The sequence below is a fragment of the Ascidiella aspersa genome, chromosome 7 (genome assembly GCF_963924565.1).
Source record: "Ascidiella aspersa chromosome 7, kaAscAspe10.2, whole genome shotgun sequence".
Lineage (NCBI taxonomy): Eukaryota > Metazoa > Chordata > Ascidiacea > Phlebobranchia > Ascidiidae > Ascidiella > Ascidiella aspersa.
Window position 1 is genome coordinate 3,435,447 of NC_139453.1, and position 17,306 is coordinate 3,452,752.

The 17,306-nt window shown below is 37.3% G+C and overlaps 1 protein-coding gene across 3 annotated transcripts in view; it reads right to left on the bottom strand.

Moving 5' to 3' along the window:
* LOC146137295 (NACHT, LRR and PYD domains-containing protein 12-like) overlaps positions 1-17,306 on the bottom strand; it is a 60,809-nt gene that overhangs the window by 23,191 nt on the left and 20,312 nt on the right. Inside the window, exon 1 of one of the 3 annotated variants that reach the window (XM_083393661.1) lies at positions 12,455-12,902. The exons of the other annotated variants lie outside the window; for them this stretch is intronic. The gene's annotated coding sequence lies outside the window, so the exon portion shown is untranslated. Of the gene's footprint in view, positions 1-12,454; positions 12,903-17,306 lie in introns of those variants that run through there. 3 annotated transcript variants of the gene reach the window in all.

Here is a 17,306-nt window from a genome sequence, read left to right on the forward strand (position 1 = left end):
CCAAGCTTCGATGGCTTGTTTTATGGCTTGTAAGTCGTCAATGAACCTAATTAAATCACTTACAAGCCAATTCAACTGAGAGGGTGAGATACGAGCAAGTTGGCGCTGCGAATTTTTCGTTCAACGCTTGGCAACGCTTGGTTTGTAATAACTCGTCCCACCAACCGTCGGAAGGTTTGGACAAAGAAGAGCTGAAACGTGATTATTCACAAAGACTAGGAACAAATATACGACGCGCTGTCTCGGCGTCTTTAGAACCCGAAACAATTCAACGGTGGCTGTTTTTATTTTGGCGGTTTTGCCGTTAGAAACGCTACTGTTTAAAAATAATTTAACTGAAAAGGTGAGATACAAGCAAGTTGGCGCTGCGAATTTTTCGTTCAACGCTTGGTAACGCTTGGTTTGTAGCAACGCGTCCCACCAACCGTCGGAAGGTTCGGACAAAGAACAGCTGAAACGTGATTGTTCACAATGACTGGGGAACAAATATACGACGCGCTGTCTCGGCGTCTTTAGAACCCGAACCAATTCAACGGTCGCTGTTTTTATTTTGGCGGTTTTGCCGTTAGAAACGCTACTGTTTAAAAATAATTTAACTGAGAAGGTGAGATACAAGCAAGTTGGCGCTGCGAATTTTTCGTTCAACGCTTGGTAACGCTTGGTTTGTAGCAACGCGTCCCACCAACCGTCGGAAGGTTCGGACAAAGAACAGCTGAAACGCGATTGTTCACATATCTGGGGAACAAATATACGACGCGCTGTCTCGGCGTCTTTAGAACCCGAACCAATTCAACGGTCGCTGTTTTTATTTTGGCAGGTTTGCCATTAGAAACGCAAACGTACAATATGAGTGCCTCTTTATCTTGGATACTCTCGTAAGAAAGTAGTAGTATTTAACTTCGCTATGATATCAAGAGGGTTTTTTTACGATCTTGGCTTTTGCAAAAAACAAAACGATTTTTTTTTGGAACGATTATAGATAAATTATTAATTTGCACTCATCGGCGTGTAATAAAAATGCACACAAGCGCCAGGGCTGCGGAGTCGGTTAAAAACAACCCAAATCCAACCTAATCCGAAAAAATAAAGTCGAGTTCGACTCGGCAAATTTGCCCATTCCACCGAGTTCGACTCCAAATCCACTTAAAGCCTGTATTTCACCCATTTAGGTAAATAAAATAGGGTAAATTTCCAGCAAGCACTCATAGGGTCGTAATACAACTCATCCACTCACAATATGTGGCTAGGAATGTCCCACCATATGCTATTCCATCTTTGCAATTGACAGTTTGTGGCCTTATGAGAGTTTCGAATTAAGCAGTGCGCACGTCGGACTCGGGACTAGGGCAGTCTTACTCGAGACACGAGTCCACAGTCTTGAACAAAACCAGTGACACTTTTTGTATTCCGGTAAACAAACGGCAAAAAAATTTGCAAACATAATGCACATATATTGCCCAGTTTTACCTCCTTTGAAATACCATTGCGTGCCAACACTAAATAATTTGTTGAAGTTTTCAATCGCGGTATTCTTGGATCCCAACGGTGATTTTGGTGTCACGTGCCTCCTTAAAACTATAGTCAGAATTAGCAGTTCTTCCATAATAATATGTTTTTGTTTAACTACACCAGCAAAAAGCGACATTTTAACACGTATATTTTATCACGCATATATTTTTTTTAAATTGTTCGACACGTTCGCTTCACCCGAGAAATTCATTTTGGTCGCGTTCGTTCGTGCAAAGAGTCAAGGGCAGAGGCGTCACGCATCAGTGGTTTCTGCCGACGTGGCAAGTTCCTGTTTTGAGTTTCTTTAGCTCAAACTTTTCCGAAGCCTTTACAGGCCAGCAGGCCAGCTCCTTTTTTTAAAAGTGGATTTCAAGCGACTCATAACCATTGTTTAGGGAGGACGCCAGCCTTAAGACCAAAATAAGAACAACATCAAGGGGGAATAAAACACAGTTTAGAACAAGACCAAAATCCGAATAATATAGTTATATTAACGTAAGCGGAATAAGTTCTAAATCCGCAAAAATAATACCTAAACGGTCAGAATCAGTCTATGCTACCTTTTATCCAACTCCAAACCAAACCTCTGTTCCACCACTAACTTCTCCAATAATTTCAACTATAATTCAATTTATAATCCCACCCATTACCCAACACAATCCCCAAACAGGTGCAAACAATCCGGTGCCAAAACAGCGGCGCCCTAACGTCGACTTTTAAACTAGGGCTCCCAAACGTCGACACCAAAACTGCCAATGCCAGACTGATGGTCCCCGATCGTCCCATACCCTCTCCCTACAGTTTCAGGCGTGTTTTGGCCATTTAGGCCTTATTCCAATGAATTTAGGACGCATTCAGACGATTTAGATCTTATTCTGTCGTGGATATTACTGCATTTTTGGCTTTTTATGTCGTTGGTCGTAATACGATTGGTTGTTGCTTGGAAGACATAAAAACAGTTGTTTGTTACCTAAATATTATGGCAGCTGTATAAAATGTTAAAACGGCTTATAGATTTTTTTTGGCTTATAATACTGTTTTTTTTTATGTTGGTTTATACTTCTCTAAATATGTGTTTGTAAAACCGAAGTGGCCGCGTCAGTTTCCTTTTCTACGCCCAAAAATACACTTTTTATCGTTCCACTGTTGAGAAGCATGTGTGCGGTCATGCACGACAAGGCCTTTAAGGCCACGAATAGGCTTCAGCGAACTCACTGAACTGCGTTTACGCTGATTCAAACATCTGCAATTTGGAAAAGAATAAATCGACTTTCCTGTTGACCGGCTTTTATTGTATTGGTTTAAAAATAAAAGCTTAAGGGTTTCACGTGATTTAAATATTAATTTTAATATTAGTTGATTGATTTTCGACCAATATTTTACATGGCTTAGTCGATTCTAGCCGATTCCTGGAATCATTACACATGTTGGCCACAATTCAAACATCACATTATAAAATTCTATTCTCCAAAATCGCTGCCAATTCATTTTTCATCTGAGAAAAAAATGCTACTTCTTTTTAAAATTTGCTTTACTCGAGAAATTCCTGTTGGTCGCGTTCGTTCGTGAGAAGGGTCAAGGGCAGAGCCGTTACGCATCAGTGGGTTTCTACCGACGTGGCAAGTTCCTGTTTTGAGTTTCTGTAGCTCTAAGTTCCCCGAAGCCTTTACAGGCCAGCTCCTTTTTTAAAAATGGATTTCAAGCGACCTCAAACCATTATTTAGAGATGACGCCAGCCTTAAGACCAAAATAATAGCAACTTCAACGTCGGAATGAAACACAGTTTGGAATAGGACAAAAATATGAATAATACCTAATAGTTATAACAACGTCGAAAGCGAAATGAGTCTTAAATCCGCCGAAATAATACCTAAACGGTCAGAATCATCCTATTCTACCTTTTCTCCAACCCCAATCAAACGTCTATTCCACCATTAACTTCTCCAATAATTTCAACTACAATTCAATTTCTAATCCCACCCATTACCCCCCAACACAAAGTCCAAACAGGCGCAAACAATCCGGTGCCAAAACAGCGGCGCCCTAACGTCGTCTTTGAAATAGGGCTCTCAAACGTCAACACCAAAACTGCTGATCAAGTCATGTTCAACCGTACGTAAGATCTCGTTAATTTAGCTCCGAAGATATATGGGACGAGCCAGACCCATGGCCCCCATGGTCGTATACCTTCTCCTTAAAGTTTCAGGCGTTATTTGGGCCTTTTAGGCCTTATTCCGATGAAGATAGGCTTCACAAAGTCACTCGACCAAGAAAAGCATAAAGTTTTCAAAAAACTACGCTGAGATATCGTGGAACATTAGGGAGGGGATGTTGGTTGGAATTAAGGAGTGGAGTCTGAATTTAGCTTTTCCAAACAAGTAGCGTGGAAATAAATTTGACGAACGATAATTTTTAAACCAGAGGCGTACAACATAAGACCCACAGTTGGGCCCGCGGCACTTTTATTTTTGTTGCCCCACAACCTATTTAAACAGACCATTACATCGTATGTTGTTTTTTCTAACAGGATGAGTGTTATTTTGACTTTGATTACGCCACAACAACGATTCTACTATAATATCATCTGTCACACTTGAATTTAGCTTATTGGATGGCGACTGTCCCCCACTATTGCGCCGTAGCCTGCATTTAGCTCTTTGTCGTGAAATAAGTTATGTTTTGTCGCTCTAAAATTATGGCAAGTGTGTAAAAGCTTAATGCTGATAGAATTTGCGTTTTAGCTTGAAATAATGGCTTCGTTGGACGTGGAATTAGACTCCACTAAATTTGTTGCTTACAAAACCGTGGAAAACCCAAAACCTCGTCAAATATCTCAAATTTTATTTTGGCTCGCCACTAAATGTTTGCCATTTTTACATTGCTTAGTCGATTCCAAACCGATTCCTGGATCCTTAAATATGTTTTTACAATTCAAATAATACAATTTGGAATGGTAATAACAGGAATCGTTGCTAAATACATTTCTGTTGTGTTTAATAAACTGTATTACCTTTTTAAAAATCTCGACAAACTTAGAGTTTTACTTAATTATATTTTAAATTGCGCCTTGTTTTTTTGTTTTTTAATTTCATTTACATTTTCGCTTCCCCGAGAAGTTCTTGTTGGTCGCTTTAATTGAATTTAGCTCGCTATTGAAAAGTATTGCACCCTTCTACTTTAAATAGAACATAAATTAGTTAATTGAGGTAGACCCTTTTCTCCGCAAAATATCCACTAACCCCTCTTTATTGTTCCCCCATACAAAAGCATATTTGCATTCATGCACGACGCTGAAGTTTAAGTCACAAAGGCCAAGGATAAGCTTGAGCAAAAACTCTGAATTGCGCAGAGTTTACGCTGAATCGAAAAGCTGGAATTTGGAAGCGAAATAAATCGACTTTCCTGTTGACTGGCTTTTACTTGAGCAACTCATAGTCCGTTGTTTTGCTACGAAATTAAATCTTCTAATTTTCATGTGATTTAAAACATTGACTTCAATATTCGTTGCCATTCATTGGATTAACAAAAATCGCTCCTAAAGGGTTTTCATGTGTAAAAGAGCTTTTAATTTATATTATATTGTTTTAAATCATGACAATCTAACTTTTACAAAACTACGTTTAAAATTGTTTCATTGGTAATTTGTTCTAAACTTCGGGGCATAATGGTTGGAGGTTATAGTAAGACGTAATAACAATTTTAACGCCCATACAGAAGTAGGTATCATTTTAAACGTTTCGAATAATCTCGTTCGCTTCACGCGAGAAATTCCTGTTGGTCGCGTTCGTTCGTAAAAGTCAAGGGCAGAGCCGTTACGCAACGGTGGGTTTCTGCCGACGTGGCAAGTTCCTGTTTTGAGTTTCTGTAGCTCAAACTTTTACGAAGCGTTTACAGGATAAATTTCGAACAGATGACGTCATACCATAACGGTCTTATTAACAAAAGTGTGATATCAAAGGCTTGGAAATTAAGGGGTGGAGTCTTGAATTTAATATTTCCAAACAAGTATTGTGGAAATAAGTTTGACAAACGATAATTTTCTAACCAGAGGCGTACAACATAAGACCCAGAGTTCGGCCCGCGGCACCTCTATTTTTGTGAACCCAAAACCTATTTAAACAGACCATTACATCGTATGTTGATGTTTCTAACTGGGTGATAGGTGCATTTCATTCCCATTACGTTACACCGACGTAATTACCATAATATCATCTGTTACACTGACAATTGGTTAAGTTTGTTGGGACATAAAAATAAGTTGTTTGTTACCTAAATGTTATGGCAACGAACTCACTGAACTGCGTTTACGCTGATTCCAACATCTGGAATTTGGAAAAGAATAAATCGACTTTCTTGTTGACCTTTTATTGTATTGGTTTAAAAATGAAAGCTTAAGGGTTTCACGTGATTTAAATATTAATTTTAATATTAGTTGATTGATTTTCGACCAATATTTTACATGGCTTAATCAATTCCAGCTGATTCCTGGAATCATTACATGTTGGTCACAATTCAAACATCACAATATAAAATTCTATTCTCCAAAATCGCTGCCAATTCATTTTTCATCTGAGAAAAAAATGCTACTTCTTTTTAAAATTTGCTTTACTCGAGAAATTCCTGTTGGTCGCGTTCGTTCGTGAGAAGGGTCAAGGGCAGAGCCGTTACGCATCAGTGGGTTTCTACCGACGTGGCAAGTTCCTGTTTTGAGTTTCTGTAGCTCAAAGTTCCCCGAAGCCTTTACAGGCCAGCTCCTTTTCTAAAAATGGAATTAAAGCGACCTCAAACCATTATTTAGAGAGGACGCCAGCCTTAAGACCGAAATAAGAACAACATCAACGTCGGAATGAAACACAGTTTAGAACAAGACCAAAATACGAATAATAGTTAATAGTTATATTAACGTAAGCGAAATAAGTCCTAAATCCGCAAAAATAATGCCTAAACGGTCAGAATCAGCCTATGCTACCTTTTATCCAACCCTTAACCAAACCTCTATTCCACCACTAACTTCTCCAATAATTTCAACAACAATTCAATTTATAATCCCACACATTACCCAACACAACCCCAAAACAGGGGCAAACAATCCGGTGCCAAAACAGCGGCGCCCTAACGTCGACTTTTAAATAGGGTTTTCAAATGTTGACACCAAAACGGCCGATCAAGTCATGTTCAACCGTACGTAAGATTTCGTTAATTTAGCTCCGAAGATATATGGGATGAGCCAGACCCATGGCCCCGATCGTCTTATACCCTCTTCTTACAGTTTCAGGCGTTATTTGGTCCTTTTAGGCCTTATTCCGATGAAGATAGGCTTCATCAAGTCACTCGACCAAGAAAAGCATAAAGTTTTCAATAAACTACGCTGGGATATCGTGGAATATTAGGGAGGGGCTGTTGGTTGGAATTAAGGGGTGGGGTCTTGAATTTAACTTTCCAAACAAGTATCGTGGAAATAAATTTGACGAACGAATCTTCAAACCAGAGGCGTACAACACATGAACCAGAGTTCAGCCCGCTGTACCTTTATTTTTGTGACCCCACAACCTATTTAAACAAATCATTAAATCGTATGTTGCTGTTTCTGAATGAGTGGCAATTTTGACTCTTATTAGGCGACAACAAGGATTCTACTAACTATAATATCATCTGTCACACTTGAATTTGGTTTAGTTTATTGCGACTGCCCCATTATTGCGCCGCAGCCTGCTTTTAGCCTTTTGTCATGAAATAAAGTATGTTTGGTTACTTTAAAATTATGGCAGCTATGGAATATGTAGAAAGGCTGATAGAATTTGCCTTTGGCTTGTAATACTGGCTTCCTTCGATTTTTATTTGTACCTCACTAAATATGTTGCTCATAAAACCAATGTGGCCGCGTCGGTATTTAAAGTTCTAGTTTTGCTCGCCTCTTATAATAATGTCGGTCATTTTTACATTACTTAGTCGATTCACAACTGATTCGTTGAATCTCTAAATACGCTGGACATAATATAAACAACGCAATTAATAATTGCAATAACGACAATCCTTGCTCAATACATTTTTGTTGTGTTTAACAAACTGTATTATGCTTTTAAAAATCTCGACAAACTTAGAGTTTTACTGAATTATATTTTAAATTGCGTCTTGTTTTTTTGTTTTTTAATTTCGTTTACATTTTCGCTTCCCTGAGAAATTCTTGTTGGTCGCTTTAATCGAATTTGGCTCGCCATTGAAAACTATTGCACCCTTCTACTTTAAATAGAACATAAATTAGTTAATTGAGGTATACACTTTACTCCGCAAAAATCCACTAACCCCTCTTTATTGTTCCCCCATACAAAAGCATATATGCATTCATGCACGACGCTGAAGTTTAAGTCACAAAGGCCAAGGATAAGCTTGAGCAAAAACTCTGAATTGCGCAGAGTTTACGCTGAATCGAAAAGCTGGAATTTGGAAGCGAAATAAATCGACTTTCCTGTTGACTGGCTTTTACTTGAGCAACTCATAGTCCGTTATTTTGCTACGGAATTAAATCTTCTCATTTTCATGTGATTTAAAACATTGACTTCAATATTCGTTGCCATTAATTGGATTAACGAAAATCGCTCCTAAAGGGTTTTTCAGGTGTGAAAGAGCTTTTAATTTATATTATATTTTTTAATTCATGGCAAACTCACTTTTACAAAACTACGTTTTCAATTGTTTCATTGGTAATTTGTTCTTAACTTCGGGGCATAATGGTTTGAGGTTGTAGCAAGACGTAATAACAATTTTAACGCCCATACAGAAGTAGATATGAACGCGAGAAATTCCTGTTGGTAGCGTTCGTTCGTAAAAGTCAAGGGCAGAGCCGTTACGCAACGGTGGGTTTCTGCCGACCTGGCAAGTTCCTGTTTTAAGTTTCTGTAGCTCAAACTTTTACGAAGCGTTTACAGGATAAATTTCGAACAGATGACGTCATACCATAACGGTCTTACTAACAAGAGTGTGATATCAAAGGCTTTGTGTGACAAGTGGAGCCAGTAAAAACTATAATGTTTCTTGATATACTGATGTGGCCAACATAAATAAAGTTTTTTATATATTTTAATTATTCTGATCTATCACATAACCTTGCGCAAAGTTACATTTCATTTAGCGCGTGTTTTATGCGATAACGAAACGCAAAGATCGCCGATAAAACCGAACAGGATAATGGATGCTGATTTCAGCCGCTAGAAAGACTGTAGCTTTAAGTAAAAAGTCTACTTATTTTTACGTAACTAAACTCTAAACCAGGGTTGGGCAATTGTTTTTACCGCGGGCGCATGAGAAAATTAAAATGTTGTGGTGGGCCGCGTCAAAAATAGGATCTCGAATAAACCAAAATGACGTCATACTTCGACGCTTTGAAACAAATAATCTCACAAACTTTACGTTGGGAGTGGTGCGCCAACGTGCATTTTAAGTCTAATTTGAAAGAAAGATAAATGCGACCATAGGCTATTTGTTTTAAAATGTAAACTTTAATTTAGACATAGAAGGGGATTGAGCACAGATAAAAAATGAACTTTACTTGATATATTGGCGTTATTTGTGGGGCGCGTTGACCCAAAAATCGAGGGGACAATACGTAATTCCGCACAAAAACAATGTTTTTTTCGGCTTTTGAGGCTTTAAGTTCCCGACGTGTTACTTATGGTTCAATGAGCATATTGCAAAGACGATAAACGGGATACATACGACCGAAGTGCAAAAACTATATAAATGTTAGGATACGTTTGTTAAACTTTCGTTGGATAGAGCACCATTATGCGAAGGACGCTTTCTGTTTGTAAAGATGCTAAAATTGCGTAGAACTTACGAGAAAGACAGAAGACATTCGCGCGAAACGCCAAAACATTTTCCTTTTTAGTATTTAAAACAGTCTAAAATAGAGTTTTGCGGGGTCATGACTAGATCCATCTCTGAAAGGAATGTTTACGGTATACCGTACAACCAAACATATAGAATAAATATGCTGTTGCTACCAGGCATAGTATATTTAAACTAGACGGGGGTGCGGTTGTTGCATATTTTGTCAGGGGATATATTTTCAGGGCTTAGTGTTTATTTTCAATTTTTACTTTATTTTAATTTTATTTTTTTAAATTTTATTTTTAATATTTTGTATTGTGTACTTTATATTATATATTTTGTTTTTCATTTTCCTTAACTTGTTTCTGCAAGCAAAAACAGATATGGGCCGAAAACTTCCCCACTTAAAATATGCCTTTGATGCGAAAGGGGTTCAAATATGGCGTAGAATTTGGGGAATGATCGAAACATATATTTGATAAATAGAATTTACTTAAATAATGCATATGGCTATTTTATTAAATTTTGACCAGCTTACGTGTTTGAAAATCAAATATTATCATTCTCTTAAAGACTAAAAATGGTTTAACGCCTATGGTTTGCTATACTTTTGCAAACTTTCACTAGGTAATTTTTTACCATAGCTTGGTCCGAGCAATCACTGTTAAAACAGGCTTTAAATCTGTCGTTTCAAACAATATGAAAAACACTATTACGTGCCTAATACGCAAACTATTAAATCGAAAGTTTTGCTAGATAAGTTTAGGCCTGATGTTGGTATGCTGGTTGGAGCAAGATGCACAACAGGTGCTAACAGAGAGGCGTAGACTGCCTTAAGATTTCGCATTTAAACTTGCGGCGGTAAATACACCCTATTGACACTTAATTATTAGGCGAAGCTTATCGCGAAGTAATTGGTCGCCCGAAAAAATGCTGACGCCGCATTTAAAGCAAGCATTATAAATGTGTCGCCGATATTCTGCCTTGAACATCCCTACTCGAAATGCTTCACTCCGTTAATTGTACGGTGGGTGAAACTTTATTCACGGCCTTACCTCTTTGTGTATTACCGCGACAATACGATGAAATACGATTTGGAGAATATTGGAAACATCGTATTTGGGGAATATTTGCTATTTGCACCTGTTCTGTATGTTACTTCAATCCAACATATCTACACACAATTATAAGTTGTGTATAATAATATAATAACTTATGGCTTTGAAGCGAAGGCGCGGGGTTCAAATATGGCGTAGATTTTGGCAAATGATCGAAACATACATTTGATCAATAAAAATTTACGTAGATAATGCTTACGGCCATGTTATTACATTTTGGTCAGCTAGCATGTTTAAAAAGTCAATATTTTCATTCTCTCTAAATGATTTAACGTCTATGGTTTGCTATACTTTTTCCAACTTTTACTGTGTAAATTTTTACCATGCCTTGGTCTGAGCAATCACTGTTGAAACAGAGTTTAAATCTGTAGTTTTGAGCAATATGCAAACACGTTCATGTGCCTAATAAGCCACGTTTTATATTGAAAGTTTTGCCAATTTAAATCCAATAAACGCAAGATTTATTTATTTATGACGCCATGTTATGACGTAGCTTTGTAACGTCGTCGTTAAGAATGCGTTAAACTTAAGAATTTTGTTGTTGCGGCCCTTGTATAATTATATTTGTTTAGACCTGGTGTTGATATGTTTGAATGGTGCAACAATTACAACATGTGCTAACAGAGATGTGTACACTGCCTGTAGGATTCGCATTTAAATTTGCGGTGGTAAAATATTTTGTGTTGTAAGAGCAATAGGTTTTTTTACTTAGAGAGGCCTTTTTATGAAAGGCAAGTCGCATGTGCATAGTTTTACTAGGCAAGCCACTTCCAACACAAATGTTGCACGCGCGGGACAATAGGGCGCAGCAGGGATGCCAGCAGCCGCCTCGTCGCAACGCGAGCTGGACAAAGCAAGCGAATATGAACGAATTCTGTATGAAAGTTTTTCTGCTGCTAGATGGCTGTCGTTAGCTACAAAGTGCTAAAACGCAATATTTCAGGTTTTTACCCCCCAAGCAAAGGCCCCTGGGAGTGCAGCCTCATAAACTTTTACAAAGCACCTACATACCACTCTACGCCACGTCTGAAAATTTGAAGGTTCTACGATGTCTACTTTTTCTATAAAGCTTCGGACAAAAGTCGGTCTGAAACAAACAATAGGAAACCATAGGAAACCATAGGAAACCATAGGAAACCAAAAAAGAACTAGACGGGGGTGCGGTTGTTGTATATTTTGTCAGGGGATATATTTTCAGGGCTTAGTGTTTATTTTCAATTTTTACTTTATTTTAATTTTTTTTTTTTAATTTTTTTTTAAATATTTTGTATTGTGTACTTTATATTATATATTTTGTTTTTCATTTTCCTTAACTTGTTTCTGCAAGCAAAAACAGATATGGGCCGAAAACTTCCCCACTTTAAATATGCCTTTGATGCGAAAGGGGTTCAAATATGGCGTAGAATTTGGGGAATGATCGAAACATATATTTGATAAATAGAATTTACTTAGATAATGCATATGGCTATTTTATTAAATTTTGACCAGTTTACGTGTTTAAAAATCAAATATTATCATTCTCTTAAAGACTAAAAATGGTTAAACGCCTATGGTTTGCTATACTTTTGCAAACTTTCACTAGGTAATTTTTTACCATAGCTTGGTCCGAGCAATCACTGTTAAAACAGGCTTTAAATCTGTCGTTTCAAACAATATGAAAAACACTATTACGTGCCTAATACGCAAACTATTAAATCGAAAGTTTTGCTAGATAAGTTTAGGCCTGATGTTGGTATGCTGGTTGGAGCAAGATGCACAACAGGTGCTAACAGAGAGGCGTAGACTGCCTTAAGATTTCGCATTTAAACTTGCGGCGGTAAATACACCCTATTGACACTTAATTATTAGGCGAAGCTTATCGCGTCGCCCCAAAAAATGCTGACGCCGCATTTAAAGCAAGCATTATAAATGTGTCGCCGATATTCTGCCTTGAACATCCCTACTCGAAATGCTTCCCTCCGTTAATTGTACGGTGGGAGAAACTTTACTCACGGCCTTACCTCTTTGTGTATTACCGCGACAATACGATGAAATACGATTTGGAGAATATTGGAAACATCGTATTTGGAGAATATTTGCTATTTGCACCTGTTCTGTATGTTACTCCAATCCAACATATCTACACACAATTATAAGTTGTGTATAATAATATAATAACTTATGGCTTTGAAGCGAAGGGGGTTCAAATATGGCGTAGATTTTGGCAAATGATCGAAACATACATTTGATCAATAAAAATTTACGTAGATAATGCTTACGGCCATGTTATTACATTTTGGTCAGCTAGCATGTTTAAAAAGTCAATATTTTCATTCTCTCTAAATGATTTAACGTCTATGGTTTGCTATACTTTTTCCAACTTTTACTGTGTAAATTTTTACCATGCCTTGGTCTGAGCAATCACTGTTGAAACAGAGTTTAAATCTGTAGTTTTGAGCAATATGCAAACACGTTTATGTGCCTAATAAGCCACGTTTTATATTGAAAGTTTTGCCAATTTAAATCCAATAAACGCAAGATTTATTTATTTATGACGCCATGTTATGACGTAGCTTTGTAACGTCGTCGTTAAGAATGCGTTAAACTTAAGCTTTTTGTTGTTGCGGCCCTTGTATAATTATATTTGCTTAGACCTGGTGTTGATATGTTTGAATGGTGCAACAATTACAACATGTGCTAACAGAGATGTGTACACTGCCTGTAGGATTCGCATTTAAATTTGCGGTGGTAAAATATTTTGTGTTGTAAGAGCAATAGGTTTTTTTACTTAGGGAGGCCTCTTTATGAAAGGCAAGTCGCATGTGCATAGTTTTACTAGGCAAGCCACTTCCAACACAAATGTTGCACGCGCGGGACAATAGGGCGCAGCAGGGATGCCAGCAGCCGCCTCGTCGCGACGCGAGCTGGACAAAGCAAGCGAATATGAACGAATTCTGTATGAAAGTTTTTCTGCTGCTAGATGGCTGTCGTTAGCTACAAAGTGCTAAAACGCAATATTTCAGGTTTTTACCCCCCAAGCAAAGGCCCCTGGGAGTGCAGCCTCATAAACTTTTACAAAGCACCTACATACCACTCTACGCCATGTCTGAAAATTTGAAGGTTCTACGATGTCTACTTTTTCTATAAAGCTTCGGACAAAAGTCGGTCTGAAACAAACCATAGGAAACCATAGGAAACCATAGGAAACCATAGGAAACCATAGGAAACCAAAAAAGAATAACGGCAAAAACAAGATATGTCCCGAAAATAAATTTTCGGCCCATATAATAACGGCAAAAACAAGATATGTCCCGAAAATAAATTTTCGGCCCATATAATAACGGCAAAAACAAGATATGTCCCGAAAATAAATTTTCGGCCCATATAATTAAAATAGGTTCGTCTGGCAACTAACGTTACGGCTTACTATACAAGGACGTCCCTGACGAAGGCTTGCCGGATAGTAAGCCGAAACGTTGGTTGAAGAAATATATGCCAGACGAACCTATTTTAAAAAAACATGTAGAAACTCGCCCTTGTTTTGCTTATATGCATTTTTGTAAAAATAAGCCGCGGGCCGGATTAACTCGCTTGGTGGGCCTGATCCGTCTGCTGGCCGTATGTTGCCCAAGTCAGCTCTAAGCGAAACGATGATAAAGAGTAAAGACTTCGCCCAAATTCGCCGACTTCGGCGAGTCCGGCTCCGACTTTACAGCCCATGTTCGACCCATCCAACTAATTAAATAAGGTGGGTATACAGTAAAAAAATTAAAATTAAAATATTCACACAATTTAGACATTAATAAGACAACGGGCCAACATAGTGTGTTGATGTCCACATCGTTGAAACCTAACACTACAACAGAAAATGATTTTTAATATATAAACAAGACTTCCAATGAATCAATTGTGTAATAATGCGGTGATTTTTTATAAACGAATCGCACTAGCAAACAATATATAAATGTCTTTACTGAAACCAAAATACTTGCCACACACCGTGGAGAAGGCCACTTGTGGGAATTTGCATTGTGCTCCTAGTATTGTTGCCAATTTTGTTCCGCAGAAACATGGTTAGATTCCATCAAACTGTGGCCTCTTAATAACTATATTACATATTATGTCCTTCCCTGCGTCATTTGCTTGAGCCGCGTGTTATTGTCGATGATTTAAAAAAAGGCAATTTACCATGTTACTAAAAAGGAATGTTACGGATAATGTAATATGATGGCCATAGCGCTAAATAGTGAGTGAAGTAGTAAAACATTCTAATTTCCCTAATTGTTGCACTATGTAGAGGCTACACGTTCGGTAAAATATATTTCATATTATGTGTTATTTGGTATTTCGCAATGAAGGGTATTGTGCTGGCCGTTTGTAATTAACAACTTCACGCGATTTCGATTCCATAGCGAATATTAGAGAGCGACTAAAAAACAGCAAATACTCAGAAATGAAGTTCGAAATATTCTGATCAACTGGGAATAAACGTTTTCACGATCTTCTAATTCAATTGCTAGTATCTGCCATTCCATGATGAGTGTTTACAAAAATAAAACAACACAACAAAATAGCGACGTCGTACAAATGTAATATAAAAGCTGATAACAAATCATTATCCAGTAGAAAAATCATTATAATCGCCTTTAAACAAAATGTACAGTCAACCAAAACATATAAAACAAACAACTCTTATTGCGACGTTCAAACTCATTTTTTGGCGCCTTAAATTCAAAATGCAATATATTTCCAACTATGGTTGCATATTCGGTGCCCGAAAACATTAACATGTATGCAGGCTTCCATTCAACTTTATGACTTCGTATTTATGAATGTTGCTAAAACGTTAATATTCATATCAACAAAGTAAACTCCTGCTTTTTAACCGGTGCGCCGCTGGCAAATAAAAAAAAACATATGAATTTTATGCAACAAGCTATCGCAAGAAATTCCGGAGAAATGCGAATATAACCAACAAATTTCGCGCTCACCTTGCTTGCCACGTATTTTTGTTTCTTAGTTCTGTTGTTGCGACCCGCTGACGCACTCAAATTATGTCGTGCGACCCTCAGTAAGACTTGACTACAGCACAGACTATTTCCACTCACCACACATCCCCGTTAAAATATGTGAAAGCGCATATTGAGTAATACCTTGAACAGAGTAAAGTGCCCTCTAAACTAACTTAACATTATGAAATGGCAAACTTCCAAATACAATTATTACCAAACAACAATCGACGTGGTTATACATAACGCACTTAAGAGCGTATTTGTGTAAAGTACTGCATTTGTGGCTGACAAAACTTTACTCTCATTTTCTCACTTGAGCCTAAACTACATGCTTATATTAGTATGGACAAATCACCATCAAAGAATGCAAGTGTTTAGTTTTTGTTTTTTTACTGCAGAACGTGTCTACAGATGCAAGAAATGGTTAAAGACTCATTGTAATGTCCGACTTCATTTTCGCAATACATCTCTTTTATCAATTTTACACTAAACCTCGTTTTAATCGATTCAAGCATTTATATATAAAGTAGTAATGGGTTTTTGTTGGTAGAAACGATTAAATTATTATCAACCGCATATTTTAAATATTTCTACTTTCATTAAACGAAAATAATATCTGAAAAACCTACAACAAATTTGTTTCCCTACAAATCCTGGTTTTACTTAGAATCATAAAAAAACGTTACGAATATTACTCCAGCTGACAATTGTTATGCTGAATACATGAAGATCGACCGAATATATTCTCGCAAGTTCCTTTTTCTCTCCAGACTCCAGCAACACAAAACCACCCTCCCTTCACCATTTTGCCACTTTTTTTTACACATTTACACTAGGTCGGCACATTCTCGCTAAAGCCCAATGCACACTGCCGTCGTTATCGTGTCGTAAGCGCCTTCCGACGCGACGCCGACGAGCGCTTACGTATGCCAATGCACACCGCGTCAGAGCATACGGAGAGAAGCGAATTTTCGCGGCTCTCCCGACGCGATAAGTGCTTGCTACGACGGCCCGATCAAGTAGGATTCAATCCTACTTCGTCGGGCGTCGTTAGCGCGTCGGGAAGCTCTTTGTTGGAAAAACATGCAGATTTATAGTTTTGGCAAACGCCACCTTATTATTTTTACTAGTTGAAGCCTTTTAAACAGTAAATGCTAAATGTCGTTATGTTCTTCGTAAATTGTTGAACTTAAATGTGAAAAGTTGTGTTCAATATTTTAAGTAATAATGGTGTTATGGATGATTCAACAGATAAACACAGGGTAAAAATGATGGAAAGCAAAATTTAGACACTTGATGCAATATTTAGGTAATTTTGGCAATATTTTTTAGATATGTATGGGTTGATGATATGTTATAAAAACATATGTCAAACCAGTTTTATGATGTACTACAGTAAGTAACTCATTTCAAACAAAAACAGAAAACAATTTTTATTAAATTTTTTGTAAGCTATTGAGTCCAGGGCAAAGATTAATTTTGACACTAGTGTGATTTTGCTTTTCAAATGACTGAATCAATATAAGCATGTTTTTATGTGTTTATTTAGCAATTATTTCAGACAAATAACTTTTCTAGTCATGTTGTGTTCTGTTTTAATTGATTTTTCAAAAAACTCAAGACCACTTTTTGAAAGAAACTCAAAACCACTTTGGACTGTTGTTGGTTGGAAAGAATTTTAAGCACACAATTACAGGAGATTATTTGGAACTTCCCAAATTGTTGCAAACTGAATATGTAGAAAAGAAGATATCTACTTCCCCTAAAGCACGTTAATGATGACAATTACTTCCAATGGTAGCAATATACTTTCGACTTTGTTATCTGAGTCAAAATCAGTCATTTATATTAATGACGACAA